Source organism: Dasypus novemcinctus, chromosome 26 (genome assembly GCF_030445035.2).
Source record: "Dasypus novemcinctus isolate mDasNov1 chromosome 26, mDasNov1.1.hap2, whole genome shotgun sequence".
NCBI lineage: Eukaryota > Metazoa > Chordata > Mammalia > Cingulata > Dasypodidae > Dasypus > Dasypus novemcinctus.
The window spans coordinates 48,604,153-48,623,270 of NC_080698.1; the positions used below are offsets into that span (position 1 = coordinate 48,604,153).

General features: G+C 62.3%; 1 protein-coding gene across 10 annotated transcripts in view; it reads right to left on the reverse strand.

Moving 5' to 3' along the window:
* ATP2B2 (ATPase plasma membrane Ca2+ transporting 2) overlaps nt 1–18,440 on the reverse strand; it is a 181,606-nt gene extending 163,166 nt beyond the window's left edge. For 8 of the 10 annotated variants that reach the window (XM_058288850.1, XM_058288849.1, XM_058288856.2 and 5 more), the window contains exon 1: nt 18,309–18,394. The gene's annotated coding sequence lies outside the window, so the exon portion shown is untranslated. Of the gene's footprint in view, nt 1–18,308 lie in introns of all 10 variants that reach the window. The other 2 variants (XM_058288853.2, XM_058288848.1) reach the window with 2 other exon arrangements.
* Nucleotides 18,441–19,118: the final 678 nt, after the last annotated feature.

A 19,118-nucleotide genomic window follows, 5' to 3' on the forward strand; every position in this document is an offset into this window, starting at 1 on the left:
CCTGGTTAACGCAGTGGTCTCCCTGCCATCCCATACCTGCCACCATCCCTTGCCCTAACAGACACGCCCAGTTTTGGGGACTCTGCCCTTCCTGGTCAGAACCACAGGGACCCCCACGAGAGCTTCTCCCAGGCCAGTCGAACTTGCATTTGATCCTGACAACCCACCCTTGTGGTAGGTGCTGCTTCCTCTCCACGTTGAATGGATGAAGAAACCGAGGCCCAGAGAGGTGAAGTTGCTTGTCCAAGGTCACACAGCTCCTAAGGGGCAAAGTCAGGATTCTCAGAGACAGATTTAGGGCTGTCCCCAGCTCACATGTTCCCTAGTCTATGCTGCCTCCCCAATGAGGGGGATGATGGAGAAGCTATCAGCGACTGAGCCAGGTCCCTAACGCACTGTTCTCATTTGCAGAGCACCTTGTAGGGGTGGGGTAATTGTCTCCACCTTACAGATGAGGAAAGAGCAGCAGGAGCGGTTCCAAAAGGAGCTGGTTTAACCACTCTGCCCCCGCGGGCTCCCTCTTCCCTTCCTCTTCCCCCCTGCCCATCCCTTCCCGTCCTGGCCCCTCCCTTCCAAACTTCTGTATCTATCAACCAACATTTATCGAGCATTGAGCATCGCCTGCGTGCAAAGCCCTGCCCTGACTCAGAGCCGACACCACACTGCAAGCCCCGACAGCAGGAAGTGAAATCCTGGGCTCCAGCCTGGCTTCTGGCCTTGTGGCTGGAAATCCTTCCTGAGAGGCGGCCTGGATTTCCAAACCAGGATCCCCTGGGTCCGATTAACGATCTACTTGGGAGTCTCTGGCTGGGGTATTCTCCGCCAGGTTTAATTCTGGGATCTCAGCTGCTCTGTCCCCTGCCTGGCCACCAAGGAGCTGTTTTTCATAACAAAGTGGGGGTGGGGGAAGGGCCATGGGAGGTTCTAATAATTCCATTGTTGGAAATTTCCATGGCGGTGGAAAAGACCCACTGGCAGGCCTCCAAAAGCCTCCTTGAAAGAACTTCCAAGAAGAAATGGCTGGGTTGGCCCACAGCAACCCAGACAGATGCTGGAAGCCGCCCCTGAAAGGGAGGGGGGCCAGCACTGCAGCCCCCCGGCACGGGACTGGCACCCAGAGGCCCAGAGACCAAGGAGAGTGGGAACTCTTTTCTCCCCCGGAAAGAAGTGTGGGAGAACAAAAATGCCCCACAGGGGAGTGAGTCTCAATGCGCAGAGTCCACTTCTCTGTCCCCTGCTTGCTGTGTGACCTTGGGTAGTTACCAGACCTCTCTGAGCCTATCTCCATCCTGTGCAAGGAGGCAGTTGGAAAGAGGCTCTCGAAGCTTCGAAGCCTCCACCACGAGTTGGTCTGCCTGTCTCCTCAGTGACGAGGGCTGAGGCCGGGCATGGAGAAGCTGAGTCCCGGCAAGTCTGAAGGCATTGAAAGGGACCATTCTCCGGGGAAGGAGAGAATGAGCCTGAACACGTGCAAGTCCTGAGGGGTGTCGGCTGGGGGTCCCGCCCACCATCTGCCTCTCCCAGGGGGGCGCGGCTCTGCTCAGCTGCCCCTCTGCGAAAGGACTGAACAGCCGGGCCATCTGCCCCCAAGCGAGGGCCCCGGGGCGCCCCCGGCGTCTCCCTCCTTCACTCCCACAGCAGCTCGCGGCCAGCGCTGGGGGGGGCTCTGTGGCCTCCTGAACGCCCCACGCGCCCACCCTGGCAGCCGCCCACCCCCCACCCCACCCCTGGCCTCCATTAACTCTGCAGTGCTCCCCCCCCACCTGGCCCAGGCTCCCCCTCCTGCTTCCTTCGCCCCAGCCAGGCGCTTCCCAGCGCTGACCCTCTTGAGCCTGACGCCCCGCAGGGACCCCCCGCCCTCCCGCTTTGGGGGTCTCCCTCAGGCATCCCCTCCCCCTCACCAAAGGCAGGAAACTACCTGAACACGGCACAGTCCCCGGGGCAGCGGTCCCGGCCCCCAGCCCCCCAGAAGGCCCTGTGGGGGGGGGTCACTGCCTGGCACCCCTGGGCGTGGGCCCCTCTCCCGCCTTCTGGGCAGGCCCTGGCACCGCTCTGGGCCTCAGTTCCCCGGCAGGAGAGGGGCTGACGTTACTCATTCCCTTGCAAGGCTGCGCTGGGGCTGAGAGCTGAGGCTGCAAGCCCTGGCCGGAGCCGACCGGGGGGGCTCCGCACGCAGGCGACGCTCCTGCCCAGGTGGAATCTGCAGTGACTTCAGGGGGCACAGAGCAGCCGTGGGGGGGAGGCAGGGGCGAGAGAAGGGGGGGCTGGGCAGCCCTCGCTGTCGCGCCATCCTAAGACCCTGCCGGGCGCAAAGGCCCTTCCTGGCTGCGGGGCCGCCTGGGAAGGAGGAGTCTCCCCATTTTACAGCTGTCGAAACTAAGCCTCCGGGAGGGGAGGGCAGTGGTCCTAGGACACCTGGCAGGTGGGCGACGCGACTCGGACCTTTGTCCCTGAGCTCTGTGCCGGGTGAGGGCGCAGGACGGGGGAAGCCGGGGTGACGGAGGATTCAAAGAGGAGGCGGGGGACGGTTTGGTGCCCCCTCCCCGGGACGGGGCGCTCAGGCGGGCCTGGGGGACACTCGGCCCAGCCTCCTCCAGGCTTGACGAGGACAGGGCGGGCACCGCTTCTCCTCCACGAGGCCAGGACATCTCTGAGGACGGGTCCCTCTCGCTTCCCTGGGGAGGCTTTCTAAAGTAGACCTTGGCGAACTGTAGCAAAGAAACCAAGTTCACTCTGCCCCATCTCGGGGTAGGGAGGGAAGAGAAAGAAAAGTCCACCCCACCTGCTCACCTCCGCAGGGAACCTCAAGAGCTAGGGGTCTTGGGCACAGGGTGTCCCTGCTCTGGCCTGGAGTCCTGTCGCTTAGGGCAGGTGCTTGGCCAGGGCTCCGCTCCGACCCTGGAGCCGGCGAGGGTCACTGTGAGAAGGTGGGGGCTTTTGCAGAAGCTTCTGGTAGAATCCTATGAAATCTGTGCTGCCACCCTCACGCCCTAATGGCTCTGGGCAGATGCGGGGACCAGGACGTCTCAGAAAGCAGCCAGTGCCTCCGGAACCCGCAGCCCTGGAGCGAGGAGAGAGCGGGGGCCGCGGGGGGGGGACGGTCTCCAGGGGTGCAGGGGACACCCCGAGTGGGAGCCAAACCCGAGGCATCCCTTCCCAGCTCAGGTGGCCACGCCAGCCCACCTGCCCCGCCCAGGGACCTCCCACAGTGCCCACGATCAAGTGCAGGAGTCCGTCGCACAGAAGTGGGTTCAAACTCTGGCTCTGCTACTCGCTCGCTGTGTGACTCAGTCTCTCTGTCTGTAAAACGGGGATCTCACCATCCACCGCCCCAAATTGAGGTAAGGATGGAATGAGATGACCGTCCACTCTACACACAGCGGTCAGAGGGGTCTGCGTCTGCTTCTCACCCCCGCTTAAGTGAAGACCCTCCAGTGGCCTCCCACCCACTCAGGACAAAGTCCCAACGCCGTGCCGGGACCTACAAGGCCCCACGTGATCTGGCTCCTGACAGCTTCTTCAACCTCAAACCCCTCTCTCTGCTTCACACCCTTCACTCCAGGCGCAGTGGCCTCGTCTCCGAGTGTGCGTCCCCTGGCTGGGTCCCACCGCAGGGCCTTTGCATGTGCTGGCGGCTCTGCTGGGGCTGCTCTTCCCTCAGAGGGTGGCCTGGCCGGGTGCTCCTCACCATCTCCAATGTCACCTCCTCCGGGAGGCCCTCCCTGCACATCCTACTCAAGCTCCCCCCGGCAGTCCCTTCAATTAATTCCCCTGTGAGTATTCTTTGTGACAAGTGCCATTGCCTGGAGTTATTTTATTTATTTGTGAGACCCCGTCTGACTTGTTCACCGTTCTGGCCTCATCACCTCGAACGGTGCTTGGCACTTGGCAATAGTTCAAGAAATATTTGTTAAAGGGACAAAATAAATGTGTAATGAGCTTGGAACACAGCTGGCATTCAGGGCACCCTGGTTGCCTTTCCTGTCCCCAGCCCCAGCTCAGCCTTTCCCCCTGTGCACACACACAGACGTACACACAGACAGGCCCACAGCAAGCCCGAGGAAACCAAGAGCAAAAACCCTGTGCCAGAGGGAGGTCTGCAGGCCTCCTGGGCTCGAGGCCAGTTTCAGGCCCGGCCTGGCTAGCTGAAGGTCCCCCCAAGGCTGCAGGAAGCCAAGGTCGCCAGAAAGGGCAGAGAGCGGCCCAGCACCTACCAGCACCGCGTCCATGAGCCAGCGAGCCCCGGGGGTGGCCTGCACCCCGTCTTGGGTTCTGCGGCCCTGGTGGGGGGAGGGATACTCTATCCAGGGGCAAGGACCGTGTCTGGTTTATTCACACGACGTCCCCAGTTATCGAGCGCACCCCTGAGGGTGCGAAGCTGGACAGCAGGGAACAGAGAGGCTCTGCCGTCAGCATGGATGGGAGCCATCGGCTCGGGGCCCCGCATTCAGTGCCGTCAGCTGAGGGTACCTCCACCCGCATCCGCATCCCGTCGTGCCTCAGCTCAAGAACCTGCAGTGGCTACCGTGGCCTCTGAGAAAACCCTTGGCTCTTTTAGTCTGGCTTTAAAGGCCTGCCTGCCTGCCTTCCTGCATCTAGCTATCTAGGTACCCATCCATCTGTCCGTCCATCCATCCATCCAGCCAGCCAGCCATCCGCCTGTCCATGCAACCAAGGTTTGCCGAGGGCTTACCGGCTTCTAGACACGTGCTAGGCGTTGTGCTCCACTCAGCTCGTCGATTCTATATTTAAGTCATCTCGTCAAACGTCTCTCTGAAAATCCCGTCCGCCCCACCTTCCGAGGCGACGCAGAGTGTCCTCGCTTCTCACCGCCCCCGCGGTCCCGCTCGGGCCCCAGCCGCCATCCTCTGCACGGCGCTCGTGGCAGTAGCCTCCTCCCGGGCTCCCGGGCTCCCATCTCGCCTCCCCACAGTCTGTTCTCCACCCGCAGCCGGAGGGATCCTGGGGACTGGCAAACCAAGTCCTCCTTCTGTGCAGAACCCTCCGGAGGGAAAGGCAAGGCCGCCCCGCGCCGGGAGGCCCCGGGGGTCTGCGCGGCCCCCACGCCCCCCTGCGCGGTGGCCGTCCCTTCCGCCCACTCCCCTGCACGCTGCGCACCTCCTCGCCCTTCCTCGAGCCCACCCGGCACGCGCCCGCCCGGGGGCTTCGCGCTGGCCCTTCCCGCTGCCTGGAACCCTCGTCGCCGGGCGGCCTCGAGCCTCCCTCCCCGCGTCCCTCGGTCTCTGCTCCAACGCCACGTCCTTAGGGAGGCCTCTGCTGGCCGCCCCTGCGGACGGCCCCCCTGGCCCTCCTTAGCCCGCTCCGTGTTCCTCTGCGGCCGCGACACGGGCACGGAGGCACCCCGAGGCGGCGAGCGGGGCTGGTTTAGTCCTCGGGGGTGGGCTCAGCGCCTGGCGCGCAGTAGGTCCTCAACTGTTTGCTGACTGAATGAGTGCCCCCCACCCGCCGAGGGAGGGGGGCCTCTTTCCATTCCCGGAAGGTCTTTCCCACTCCTGCGGTCAATGGGTCCAGGCTCGTCCGTCCCTAAGGACCCCTTGGATGGGATCGGATTCCGCAGGCTCGCCCCGACTTGCTTTTCCTCCCACCATCTCTGGCCCTTCTAAATGGCCCCAGCACCCGGCCAGGACTCCCCTTGGACTCCCCCACCCCTGCTCCACCAGCCCCACGGCCCTGCCCACCTCCCCACCACCCATTTGGGGACCCTGGCTCTCAACCCTTTGCCCTGGCTCACCTGGGGACCTGGCCGCGCCTTGTCTCTCCATCCCGTCACCTCACTAGCACCCAGGGGCTCTTCCTAAAGAGCCAGTGGGACCCCACCCCTCCTCGGCTAAAAGCCGTCCAGCCTGGAGTCCTCGGCAGGGCCCGGCCCCTCCCCGGGCGCAGGGCTCAGCGCTGCCCACCTGGCCCGCCTGCTCCAGGGGAAGAGAGCGGCCGCCGCCCGGAGCGGAGCGCGCCCCGTGCCTGGAGCGCCCGTCCCACGTCCCACCCCCCTTCCAGCTGGCTAGCTCTTACTTCTCCTCCAGACTCAGCTTTGGGTGACGCCGGCTGGGGGTTGTTCCCTGACACCCCCAGCAGGAGGCCCTGTGCTCCCGCGCCTCTTGGCTTTCCCCCCTGACCTGGGGTTCTGGGCCTCCCCGCTGGGAAGAAGGCCCCGGGATGGGGGGCTGTTCCTGCTGGGGCTAAACTGGGGTCCCCAAAGTCCCCTGGATGCCCGGGAGCCGCCTACTTGGTGGTGCTGAGCCTTGGTTTCCTCATCTGTAAAATGGGGCTGAGAGCCGCCAGAAGCCAGTTTTACCAAAGATTTCCCGCCAAGCACTTAGTGCCTGGCACAGAGTCAGTCCTTCGCACATGCCGAGAAGCTGAGGGAGTTTTCTCAGAAGCTGAAGAAGCAAGGCGCGCACGGGAGAGGCTGCACCTGCGCTTGGACCGCCGCGGCGTCGGGGGGCTTGGTCAGGGGTGCCAGCCCCTCCCCTCCCCAGCAGACCCCCGTGGCCTCTCCATGCCCTCCCCATAGTAAGAAGCTTCTATTTGCTTCAGTTGATATTTAAAACTATGTATTATTTGCTTTGGGAGTGAGGGACGCTTTTTTTTTTTTTCAGGAGAGCATTTTCTGCATTTCTGTTTTCCCTTCTGACCTTTGAGCCTGTTTTCTGATTTTATCTCCTGGCCTTGTTTGAAGGTGGCTGTTTCTTTTTAGCCAAGCTTTTGCACTAGCAGCCTTTTTATTTGAGCTCAGATGCCCTGCCCCTCCTCGGGGTCTTGGGGCTGGGTGGTTGGGGAGGGGCGATGGCATGCCCTGTCACCTCCAGCCATCCGTGTCCTGGGGGGGGAGTGGGGAGAGCTGAGCCGGGGTGGTTCTTTGATGTCATAATTGGGGTACAGAGAGGGTGCCACACAGCTGGGAAGCAGCAGAGCCCACAGCTGCACGGGCTTTGTTATCTGCACTAGACTCGGGCCCAGTCCACTGCCAAGTAACAAAACGAAGCCATGGGGTATGTATAAAACGATCCCATTAGAAGAGAAAGAAAGCCCCGACGAACTCACATCTGTCAGTACGTGGAAGAGCCGGCGAGGGAAAGAAATAGCCAATTACCACATTTCATCGAATCTAAGTCGAATCGCAAGTCACACCAGATTTTACATACCACGTGGAAAGAAAAAGGGCCCCCGATGACACTGTGACACGCTGTCAGCCGCGAGACATATCCCGAGGTCAGAGATGTTTAAAAATAAAAACGTGCATCCTGGAATCACCCAAACGGGGTATGAAGGGTGGTGACGTCAGGTGGGTGTGGGGAGGGGGAGAAACGGGTTACTTTTGCGGGAGACCCTTCTCTATCACTTCATTTATTTCCACAAGCGTGCGTTATTTTTGTAATTGAAATGACTGCAGTTTTTTTAAAAAAAAGGAAAATAGAGGTTTCTAGGCTGTGGCTGCTGGTTTCTTTTCCTCTTGGGGTGGGACACAGTCATGAGCGGTTCTGGGGTGGCCTGATGGGGGGAGAGGGCTGGAGGCTGTGCGCGGCGGGGCTTGCCGAAGGCCGGGAGAGAGGGCTGCTTCCCGAGTCGGCCCAGGCAAGGCTAATCGGCTTCTGATTTATTTATCTCTTTATTAAGGCCTGGCCCCCAAACCCATCATTAAGGGCTCTTCAAGCTCTAAAGTGCACAGCAGAGCCACAAACAATGCGACAAAGCCCAATTTACTACAGACCGGGACAGCCGAGGGCGCGTGCTTCCAGGAGACAGCTTCCCCGGACCCCCAGCCTGCACCCCCCCTTCCTCCGCTTTATCCTTCCCCCCACCGTACGCCGCTCCCTGGCCTGGGCTACTTGCAGGCGCGTGTCTCTCCCCATTGCCCCTCTCCCCAGCCGGACCCTCAGCCGCAGGAGAGCGTGGATGGCATCTGACTCGGACGCCCAGATCTCCCCCCCTGCCGCCTCGCCCCTCGTGGGGATGTGCAGACCCACTAAGGGCGGTGGCCCGAATTGGAGGTTTCTGGGCAGCCCCCCCCCCCCCACCATCATTTCCCCCCTCTTGCAGATGCGGGGTCAGGCGCGGTGCTGGGGGAGGACTCTGCTCAAATCAGACCCAGGCAGAATTTGAACTTGGCTGCGGCTGCCACCTCGGAATGATTTTCAGAGGACTCTTTCTAGGACGGCCCTCCTCCTCCACTCCCCCTCCCCGCCCCCCAACTCAGAGACAAGCGCAACAGCTGTTCTGGTGCCTTCCTGCCTCCCCAGCACTGCCTCTCCAGCTTCGGCCAACTCATTCGTTCGTTTGTTTGTTCCTTCATTCATTTTCTGAAAACATGTCTTGAGCAGTTGCCCCTGTCCTAGGCTCTCGAATCCCACAGGGAAGGGAGACAGACAGTTCTCAAGGAGCTGACTGTCCCCTGAGAAGAGAGACAGCAAACAAGGATTAAACACAGAACGTAATTCCAGCAGTGGGAATGCTGTTTAGAACACACGCCGGCATTGACAAGAGCCTCCAGCCGCCTGCGGCCCCATTTCAGAGATTTGGCTTGAGTTCTGGGATTTGCTGGAGAAGTAGCCAGAGGCTCCCAGGGAGTGGGAAGCTGGAATTCCTTTCCCTCGAGGCCACAGGACAGAGAAACATGCAGAAACAGCCCTGGGTCCCAGGGCTCAGCCAGACTTCCGGGGGCAGCCAGGGTGGTCACAGATTCCTCGCTGCAGACCTTCAGGCCCCAGTCCCCTGCCCTACTTCACAGATGAGGAAACTGAGGCTCTGGGGCACCCAAAGTCTGCGCCTGGGAGTCATCTCCTGGTCCAGGCCCCTGCTGGGGGCCTGCTGGCAGATGCCACCTTCTAGCCTGGGGCTGTGGCATCTGCCCTGTGACAGTCACTTCTGGAGAGGCTTCACCTCTGGGTTCAGAGATGCCTGGCAAACCCCAATACCGGTTTTATTGATTTCCATTTTTATCCCCTCTTCAAGCCGCGCTGAGCTTAGAAACTGTGGCTGGAGGTGAGATGGGGAGAGGCCTCGTTTTAATCTGAAGTGAGTCATGGAAGTTGATAAATTTAGAAGTGGCCTCAAGAGCTCTTAATCTCCTGCCTTCAGCGAGTTGCTAGGAAGGGATGGTACCCAGAAACCTGGGCACCCCCAACACGCATGCTGGCGCCCTGATCAGGTCTCCTTCAGCAGCTGTGGCATCCACACCCCGGCTGCCGGGCTGCGAGGCGCCCACAGCTGCCCCCTTCTCTGCAGAAGCTGCCTCGGGAAGGACAGGCGCTGCCGTGGCCAGTGGACTGCACACTGCATGCTCTGAGGGCAGCCGCAGCCGGGGAGTCACAGGGCCACCACAGGCCAGCCCTCTTGCCCCAAGACAGCACAAGCTCTGTAGTGCAACTGGCATTCCAGAATGGGGCTCCAGCCTCGCTCCTCCCCCCACCCTGTCCTCATTCCCTCAGCCCCTTTCTCCCGGGCACTGTCACCGGCGTCTGGGGAGCCCGACCCCAAGACGCAGACAGTCGCGCAGCCGCACGTAGGCCCCCGCTCCTCTCCTCCAACCCTCCCCCTCCCTCCGCCCTGCCCTTGGCTCTCAGGAATCCCTGGGCAATTTCGAATCTCAGAAAATTAAAGTTGCAGGGGGCCCATCTGGCCCCAAAGTCCTTGGTCCAAAGACGGGACACTGGCGTCCACATTGGACCGTGACCAGTCCAAGGTCACCTGGCGTGCCTGTTGAGGCCGGGCTGCACCCAGGTCTGCCGATGCCCCCTGCCCCTCCGCCCCGGTCCATTCTGAGGCCCTGGGCACAGGTGGCCGGCCGGGGCCTTTGCTCTCTCCAGGAGGGAGTTTTGCTGTGTCAATGCCGCAGCAACCGCCGAGAAGCCACTCAGAGGCCAGGAGAGTGCCGCCTGGCAGGCTTGCAGAGGGGCTGGCCGGGGACGGAGTGGGCAGCGCGGGCAGCACGGCCATCCCTTCCCCCTGTACCATGGGAAAAAGAAGAAAGTGGCTTCTAACGACGGCCGCAGTCCTCTGCGGAGCCCCGGCCTGGCTGGTGCTGCGTGCTCTGGAAACCCTCCCTTCCCCGCCTGGCAAGGGCTCCATCGGCCATAAGCATCCTGGACTCCTGGACCGACCTGGGGCCAGGTGCCCGGATGCTGGGGTCTGGCTCCAGCCCTGCCAAAAGCTCGCTGCGTGACCTTGGGCAAACCAACGTGCACCTTGGGCCTCGGCTCCCCGTCTGTAAAACGAGTGTAGTCTAATTGCCATCATCTTGGGCAGCCCAGGGTTTATTTTAGCCACTATTTATTGAATAAGAAGAGACTCATCGAAAGTTCATCGAATAATAATTGCCTGTATCTCTGCCAAGCACTGTCCTGAGTACCTAAATTTCATTTTATCCTCACAACAATCCTATGCATTACATGCTTTTTTTATCTCCATTTTACAGATAGTGGGTCTTAAGGCACAGAGAAGTTAAGAAACTTGCCCAAGGTCACACAGGAAGGAAGTGGTGGATCAGGGATTCAAATCCCAGGCATCTGACTCCGGAGTCTGTGCCTTAAACTCCTCCCTGTGCCACGGCCTTTGTTGTTTGTTTTGAGCTGCCATGTGTTAAGCACGTACTGCATACAGATACCCTGTTGGGCTGGTGAAATACACGTAGCTTGCTGACTTCCCACAACAGCTCTGGGAGGTGGGTGTTCTCGGGCCAATTGTTTCCAAATTGGAAACGGCGGCTCAGGGAGGGCCAAAGCTGTGCCAAAGGTCCCGCCGTGACTGAGCTGCGGGGGCTGGCCAGGGGGAGCCCCGGCTTGTTTCCCACCAGCCTGAGTCTGCTCTAAGCGCTTTATCAGTTTTATCTTATTTACCTTGTTTCGTTGAATCTAAGACACATTTGATGGGAAGAGGCAGTGCTATTTTATGTATCATTAAGAAGGAAAAAGGCATGGCTGGTTCAACGAGGATGCGCCACCAGCTGGGAGCGGCACCTCTGTCTTGGAGATGTCAGAGCAGGTATCTTGTAATTCAGGCGATTTGATCTTAACAGACAATGCTATACGGTGGTCGGTGCTATTCTCATTCCCATTTTACAGGTGAGGGCCCCGAGGCATGGAGCTGAACTTCCTTGCCTGAGGACACGCAGGTGGCAAGTTCCCAGGCCCGGGGTTTGACCCCGGGCAGGCGGGGTCCAGGGATGCACTCCTGCCCACCTAGCCACACCGTGGCTAAGTCAGGCCGCGTGGGACGTGCCCAAGGTCACACACTAAAATGCTAGGACAGCTCAGTTGGCGAGAGCCCAGCACCCATTGCTGTCGGCCTTCACCCAGGGCAGAGGCCTCAGGCAAGCTGGGCCTGCGCCTGAACGGCTTCCAAGGACCTCCTGCCCCTCCAGGGTGACAGCTCACCCTGCACCACCCTTGGGCCAAGCCTTCCAGCCCCGCAAGGCGGGGGTACACGGGGACAAGCTGGAAGGAGCTCTCCAGACGAAACTCCCCGCGGCCCCTCCCCACCCAAGGTCCCCAGGCTCGGCCCCAGCCAGCGTGGGCAGCGGCACTGCTTGATAGAAAGCCGCCTTCCGCGGGGGCGTCGGAGCGGGCCCGTCCCACCTTCCAGGCTCCGCGCACTTAGACCAGCACAGGGCCACCCTTTCTCACCTTCCTCCCGTGCTCTCCCACTCCCATGTCCAGGCCTTGCCAAAAAAACCCACTCCCCCGTGGCCTGGGGTTCGCCCCTTCTGAGCACATCTTTAAGGAACCCGCTCCGGGGCCCTTTCCCAGAAGCAGGAGGGACGCGCAACCTATTTTGAGCGTGCGGCATTTGGGGTGGTTTCCCACCCATCTCCTCGCTCCTATCCGTCACGCACGAGCTGGCGACGCGGGTTTCCTGGACCCCGCTTAGACAACTCAGGGTCGGAGCTCAAGAAGCAAAGCTAACACCGCATTAGGATGGGAACTCAGTCGCCTCGATTCTGCGAGAGAAGGCCGCCTCAGCGCCCATCTTCCATTGGCTGCTTGTTTGGGCCAGGCTCTGAGCCAAGTGCTCCCTTGGCATTATTTACCAGAGCCTCCCATGACAAACGACGGCACAACAATAACAATGTCATTATGACGACCCCCATTCTACACGTGAGAAAACAGTCCCTGCCTCTTCAACTGGGCCAGGCACTGGACTTAGATTACATCTGCCTCTCACAGCGACTGGGAAGGTGGGTACCAATGCCGTCCCCATTTCTCGGAGGAGCAAACTGAGGCTCAGCGGGACTAACTTGTTCAACATGCAGCTAATGAACGGCGGAGCCTGTTATCAGGACGTGGCGTGGGATGAGCAAGTGCCTTCCCACACATGAAATGACAAAAATGTCGGTAAAGGGCTTGAGGCTACATGTTAGCGAGTGGTAACGGCCACTGGGTTAGTGTTTTAATACTCGGCAGTTGCACCTCAAGGCTGGTGCTGCTGAGCCCATGCTCCAGATGAGGACACTGAGGTTCAGAGTGTAAGCAGTGGCGCTAAGAGGGGACTGGAGGCTCTGGACCGTCTGCCACACGCTGGTCTCCTGGGGCCCAGAAAGGCCTGTCGGGGCCCCTCACACCTCCAAGTGCCCCTGGCTGCCTCCAGCTCTTGCCCCTTCAGGCCCTGACGCTCCACAAGAATGGCTAAGAACTCCTGCCTCACGGGCTCTCTACCTATTGCAAGTGTCTCGCTCTTGGGCCAAATCCACCCACCAAATAGCACACCCTGCAGTGGGGGCCGGTGGGAAGCACGGGGCTGGGGTCAGGAGACGGAGCTCCACCCCAGCTCCCGCCCTCGCTCACGGTGGGTTGCTGGGCAAGAGTCTTCCCTGCGTCGAGCTCACTTCCCTTCCGCAAGCATGACTCGAGGGCCTGGGCCCAGCGGGAGCCTCTGAAAGCCTTTCAAGCTCCAAGGAAGGAGAAAGAGCCATAGAGACCTGCGTTCAAATCCCAGCAACACCCTTCACTTGCTGTGTGACTCAGGCAAGTTCTTAACCTCTCTGGCCCTGAGCTTCTTTAGCTGTAAAATGGGTGCAAGTGAGGAAGAAACGAGGCAATTGGCAGAGGGCTCCCTAGCAGGGCTGGCCCAGGGTCAAGGTCGACGGCTGGAGGGAGATGCGGGGCAGCCCGCCCCCACCCAGGTCGTGGCCATCTGGAATCTCAGCCTGGGACCTTAGTTGCAAACAGGGTCTTTGCAGAGGCAATCGGTGCAGGATCTCATGATGAAATCATCCTCGATTGAGGGTGGACCATAAGTCCAGACTGGTGTCCTTTACACAGAGGCACAGAGAAGCCCTGTGACAACCCAGGCAGGGCCTGGAATGATGCATCTACGAGCCCAGGTGGGAGAGGCTCGGGACGGTTCCCCCCACGGAGCCTCCAGAAGGAACCAATCCCGCCTCACCTTGACGTTGGACTTCTGGCCTCCTGAACTGTGGGGCAAGACATTGCTGCTGTTTTTTGCGGCCCAGTTTGTGGTCACTTGTTAGGGCAGCTCTAACAGCAGTCACGACTGCTACGGCTGCCGGGGCTAATGCCTCGGGCTTGCAGCAGCTCAGACCCCTCGCCCCCAGGGCCAGCTGGCACGGGAACCCGCCCTCGCTGAGGACAGAGGTGGGGAGGGCCATCGCTGTCTTCCTAGGGGAGGACGGAGACCAGAGAGGGGCCCCGACCGGCCCAAGGCCACCCACCGGTGGTTGGAACCCAGGTCACTTGACTCTAGGTCAAGCCTTTCTCCCCCGTGCCCAGGGGTCTCTGTGGCCTCAGGGACCCCAGCCCTGGGCCCCTTGGCCAGGCCTGGCCGTCTTGTGCTCCCGTCCTGGCCAGCTTTGGCCCCTGGCCATGTCTCTGGAACTCTCTGATTCTGCCGAGATCTCCCTGGACTGTATATAATGCTTGTAAAGTCTTGACAGACACCTCTGCCCTGGGTAGCTAGGTTCCTACTGGAGACAGGGACAAAGCCATAGCACACTGACCGGCTTGCAGGGGGTGCCCGGCGGCCTTTCTAGAGACTGACACCCAATTCCTATTTCAGCCATCCAGCAGCCTGACACATGCTCCCACGTCACAGACGGAACCACCCCAGGCTTGAGGGGGCAAAGTGACTTCCAGGAGGGCAGCCAGCTGCTGGGTGGCAGAGGGCGGTTTGGAAGCCACACTGATTCCCGCTTTCTCGACAGCGCCCGTTCTTTGGATCATGCCCCAGACCACACCCTGAGCTTAGCACTTTCTGAGCTGCTCACGACAGGCCGAGAAGAAGGCACTATTACCCCCATTCTACAGATGGGGAAACTGAGGCACCATCCTCCCCGTCCACTACTGAATCTTAACGAGGGGCAAGATTCAGACACCCGGGGGTCTCTGTGCAGGGGTGGGCTCTCCCTAAACCTTTCGTTGTCTCGGGCTCCCACTGGGAGGGAGGAACCAAGAGCGGCAGGCGTGATGCTCCGGCCTTGGAGGCGGCAGGGTGGGCCGCATGGCACCGTGGGTTCCGTGCAGGGGCGGGGTGGGGTGTGCACTGGGGCACCCAGCACCTGCACCCTGGACGGCTCTACCGAGAAAGGCCTGGCCCTCCCTGGACCCAACCCTGACGCAGCCCCTGCTGTGCCCGCTGCTTCACACGCACTACTTTAAATCTCCCCAACAGCCCTGTTTGGGACCCCCATCCTGGAGAAGGGAAGATGGAGGTTTAGAGAAAAGCAGCGGTTTCCCAAGGTGGTATGGCTGGGAGGGTCAGAAGCAGGATTCGAACTGAGGCCCCATGAGACTCTGGAACTCACCTGCCTCACACTGCGGAGAAGATATGCCCCCTTTTGGCTCTGAGGGCAGCTCCACCCACAGAAGGAGCTGAATGAGCTGTGCAGGGCCCAGTCTGGGGCTAGGGGTGGGAGAGGGGCCTGGCAGGCAGGGCATCTGTTTCAGGCTCCCTCTGCCACCTACTTGCCAGGTGGCCTCAGTTTCCCCAGATGTGGCAGGGGCAGCTCTGACGGCCTGTGCGATCCCCCAAGCCGGCTCTCCACCAGCTCAGCTCCAGGGTACAGAGCTGAACGGATGAAAGCCCTGGGGCACCTGTGAACACGCAGTCCAGAGAACCTTCTCGATGGTCAGGGGTGGGCGCCAGAGACCCGGCCCCCCTGAAGATTTCCCCTCCTTTTCTCCTCTCCTGACCCTGCAGTTTGCCAATCACAGTAGCAAGGCGCACCCCGGCTCTCGCTCCAGGGCAGATGCCAGTCACACCTGTGTTTACAGCCCTCTACAGTGCCCATGGCTCTATGACAGCTGAGGCGTAAGGCGGGGCACGGTCTGAGGAAACAGAGGCTCAGAGAGGTAGAGAAACCTGCCCAAAGTCAACACAGCAAGTCGGGAGCAGAGGCTGGGCCTGACGCCTTCATCCTCTCGACACAGAGTCAAACCCCAGGGAAAATCTGGGGCCCACTCAGACCCCGGCTGCTCACTGCCTGGGACCTGCGAGAGCTCCGTGAGATTTCGGCCATCTGGAGACCCCAGGGTGACCTTGGCCGGTCCCTTCCCCAGGCTGGGCCTCAGTTTCCCTCTGATGAATGGGCTCTGGCCAGGTGATCTCGAGGGCACAGGGCTGCTGCTTCGGCTTTCTGCGGGTCACCACCTCCACGGGGTACAGCAAGGCAGAGCGGCTGGCTGGCGGGGACCCTGGCTACCTGGGGCGGGGGCAGGCACCCTGCACTGGAGCTGGCTTCGCTCAGGAGGGGAGAAGAGGCTCTGCGAGGGAGAGTGGGAGCGACGGCCCGGCTTCCGCCCTCTTCTGCCGTGCTCCAGCTGTGCAGCCCTGGGTCAGGGGCTTCCGTTCTCTGGCTGCAGCTTCTGCATCTGTGACGTGGGGATAACGGTGCCGTGGGAGGCCCCCCAGGGGCCGTGCGTGCAAAGCAGTAGGTCGGTGACTGCTAGCTGGGCTACTACTATTTACCAGGCCCTCCCACCCATACCTGCGGCGGGGTGGGGGCAGCGGGAGAGCAGGAGGAGGGGCCCAGCATTGCAGGCTCTGCAGCTGGAAGCCACAGGGGGCTCTCCTGCCCTTCAGTTTGGGGGCTGTGAGAGGTGTGTGTCCCGGGTCCCAGCTCTCGGGCACTCCATGCCAGCGGGGGCTGCTTTCCTTGTGTCAGAGCAGGGGGCTGGAGGGGCCAGCCCGGGCTCCCGGAAGCCGGGGTCATGGGCAGCAGCTGTGACCACCCCCTCCTCCATCTCCTTTCCACCTCCGGCAGCGTTCTCCACAGGACCACGCCACAATCACCCGAAACGGCCGGGCCGAGCCCCATCCGGGCTCCCTGGGAATACAGGCTGGCCTGCCCCTCAGCCTATTGGGAGCCGGGTCCCTGTGTCCACTGAGGGGCAAAGGAGCCACCTTTGCTCCCATCCTGGAAGCCGAGGGGGTGGTGTCTGCAGGCTGCCTCTGCAGAGGTGCTGCATCTGAGCACCTGCTGCCATCTTCTCTTACCTGCACAGCCTACCTCACCTGGGGCACAGCCTACCCTCCCCTGGGGCACAGGCCCCATGCCTGCTGCCTACCCACTGCACGGACATGCATGCAGATGGCACCAAGAGCACCCCAGGCGAGTGTTCCTTGCTTCACACCTGGCCCGCCTTCACGCGGGCACACACATCGGTGGCCGCTGCGGGGCATCACGTGGAGGCTGGTGCACGCCTCCTGCATGTGTGGGCACGCTGCGCTTGCAGGTGCGTGTGCGCGTGTGCGCTGCACCCGTAGGCAGGCTGCATCCACAGATGTGACCGTGCGAGCGTGTGCACTGCACTCGTGCGCCTGCTGTACTCTGCACGGGGGCCTGTGGCATTCGGGGACGTGAACTGGATTCACGTTGTGCTGGAGTCTCCGTGGACGTGGGGTGTTCCGGGCGTGCACGTGAGCTGAACACAGACAGCGGCTCGCTTACATGTACTATATTTTGGACATGTGCATCTATGCAAATCTGTGGGTGTGTGTATGTCCTGATGAGAAGGGGAGCGGGGGTACAGAGGTGGCGAAATAAAGGGGATCATCAGCATCCTTCCTGGACTGCTCCGCCTCCAGGGTTCCCTCTGAGCTGCAGCCCCCTCCCCACCACTGCTCCTTTAACCAAGTTAACAGGCGGAGGCCCCAGCGGCCTGTGCTCCCGGCGCCCCCCCCCCCCACTGCACACGTCAAAGGAGAATTTCTCCGGATGGCGCCCGCCGCTCCTGGAAATGCCCCAAACGCCAGCTCTGCCTCCTCCCAGCGATCTGGAGAGCCGTGCAGGCGAGGAGGGCAGCCCCTTCCGCGGGCGGCGGGGGGCGTGCAGTGTCACGCCAAGACCGTCCGCCGGCCGAGCTGGCCTGCTCACTTACCCTTCTGAAGGTCGAGCCGGCTCGGGCCTCCGTGTCGGGGCCCCGAGACCCCGAACGGGGCAAGCCGGCGGCAGAGACCCCTCCCCACACACAGCCCGGGTGAGCAGAGGGCAGCGGAGCTGTGGGCCGGCTGCTGGGCCGGAAAGGGGTGGCCACCTGCAGCAGCCCCCCGTGGGGAGTCCGGAGGCCCCCTGCTGGATTTCCCAGGGCTGACCCTGCGGGGGGCAGGGAGGAGCCCCGGGTGCCCAGGGCTCAGCCAGAAGCCACCGAGGCTGGCCGGGGGCCTGGGCTTCCCGGCTGCAAGTGCCAGCTCCACCGCCCAGCCCGGCTGCCGCAAAATAGCCCGGCCACGCCACTCCAGCCCCCCTCCTGGCCATCACGGGGACCCGGGGACACGTCCCTTTGCCACCGCACGCCCTGGCCAGCCTGACCCGAGGGGTCCCCGCACGCAGCGGTCCCCACCCCGCCACAGGGGCCCTCTGTGGGGGGGGCCTCCCGGCTCTTTCCTGGGACCCCGGCCGGCGAGGCTGGGGGGCGCGCTCCGGCTGCCTGCCTCTCTCCGGGACGCGGCTGAGAACCTTGCCCCCGGCTGGCTGGCCCTTGCGTAACATCCTTTGGGGGGCATCTGCTCAGTCCAGAGGCTGCCGGAATCTACTGGAGACCCCGAGCAGCCGCACGTCCGAGGCCCCCCTCCCCGTGTCCCCAGCACCGCCCCCCCCCCCCTCCAGACCCTCACACTAGTGTCTCCCTCGGCGGCTCCGATGCAGCCTCGGCCGCCGCCAGATAAACAAGCCCCGCTCCCACCCCGCTCACGCCGCCACCGCTCCCACCATCCTCGCTGGGAAAAAAAAAAGCCGATGAAAGGAAGCCGACTCCAGCGGGTGCGGGAGGAAGGGGCGCGCGGCGCGGGGCGCGCTTTGTGTTTTATTTTCTCATGCCGGGGGATGCCGTACTTACTTGGCCACGAAAATCCCCGCACCTCGGCGCGGCTGGCGGGCGGGCAGCCCCGGGCAGGCGGTGCGGCAGCTGGAGCCGCGCGGAGCCCCGCCGGCGCGCCCGGGTCCCTCTGCAGACTGTACCATCCTGCCCGGCAGGTGGGGGGGCGGGGGAGGCGCGGCGCCCGCTTCTCGGGAGCAGCTCGCCGGCGGAGTGCAACCTCGGGGGAGGCTCGGCCGCCCCTGCCGCTGCCGGAGGCGGGGGAGGGCGCGGGGAGGGCGCGTTCTGGTGGGACAGGGGGGACGACCAGGGAAGGAGCGGGGGGCGGGAGGGGGGCGGTGTGGATCGTGTGGATCTAACCACCACGGTGTTGTTTGCGGGTTTAATTCCTCCCCGGGGGATCAGGAGGAACCGAGGCTGGCAGTGTCCCAGCAATCTGCCTGCTCCCCCCCCCCCCCCCCCCCCCCCCGCAAGCCGCCGGAGGGAGTGTCAAGGGCACGGAGAGGGGAAGGGAGGGGCTGAGCCGGAGGGGGGTCCTGAGAGTGGCACTGGGGTGGGGGGGGCCGGAGAGTGGCAGTGGAGAAGAGAGGGCTCTGCTCAAACGGACCCAAGCCTTACCCTACTTTCTGGGGGCACTCATTCAGCTGGCGCCCCTCTTTTTTGGTCAGGACTCCCCCACCCCACCCCAGACCTTAGGAACAAAGGTCGCATGGGATGGGGGTGGGGGGAGTGGACCGACACAGACGGAAGGCATCTGCGCTTGCAGCGCCCGTTGGAGCGGAGCTCAGGGCCAGCTCCCGGCTGCCATGCTCAGCCCTGGCCCTGCAGCCT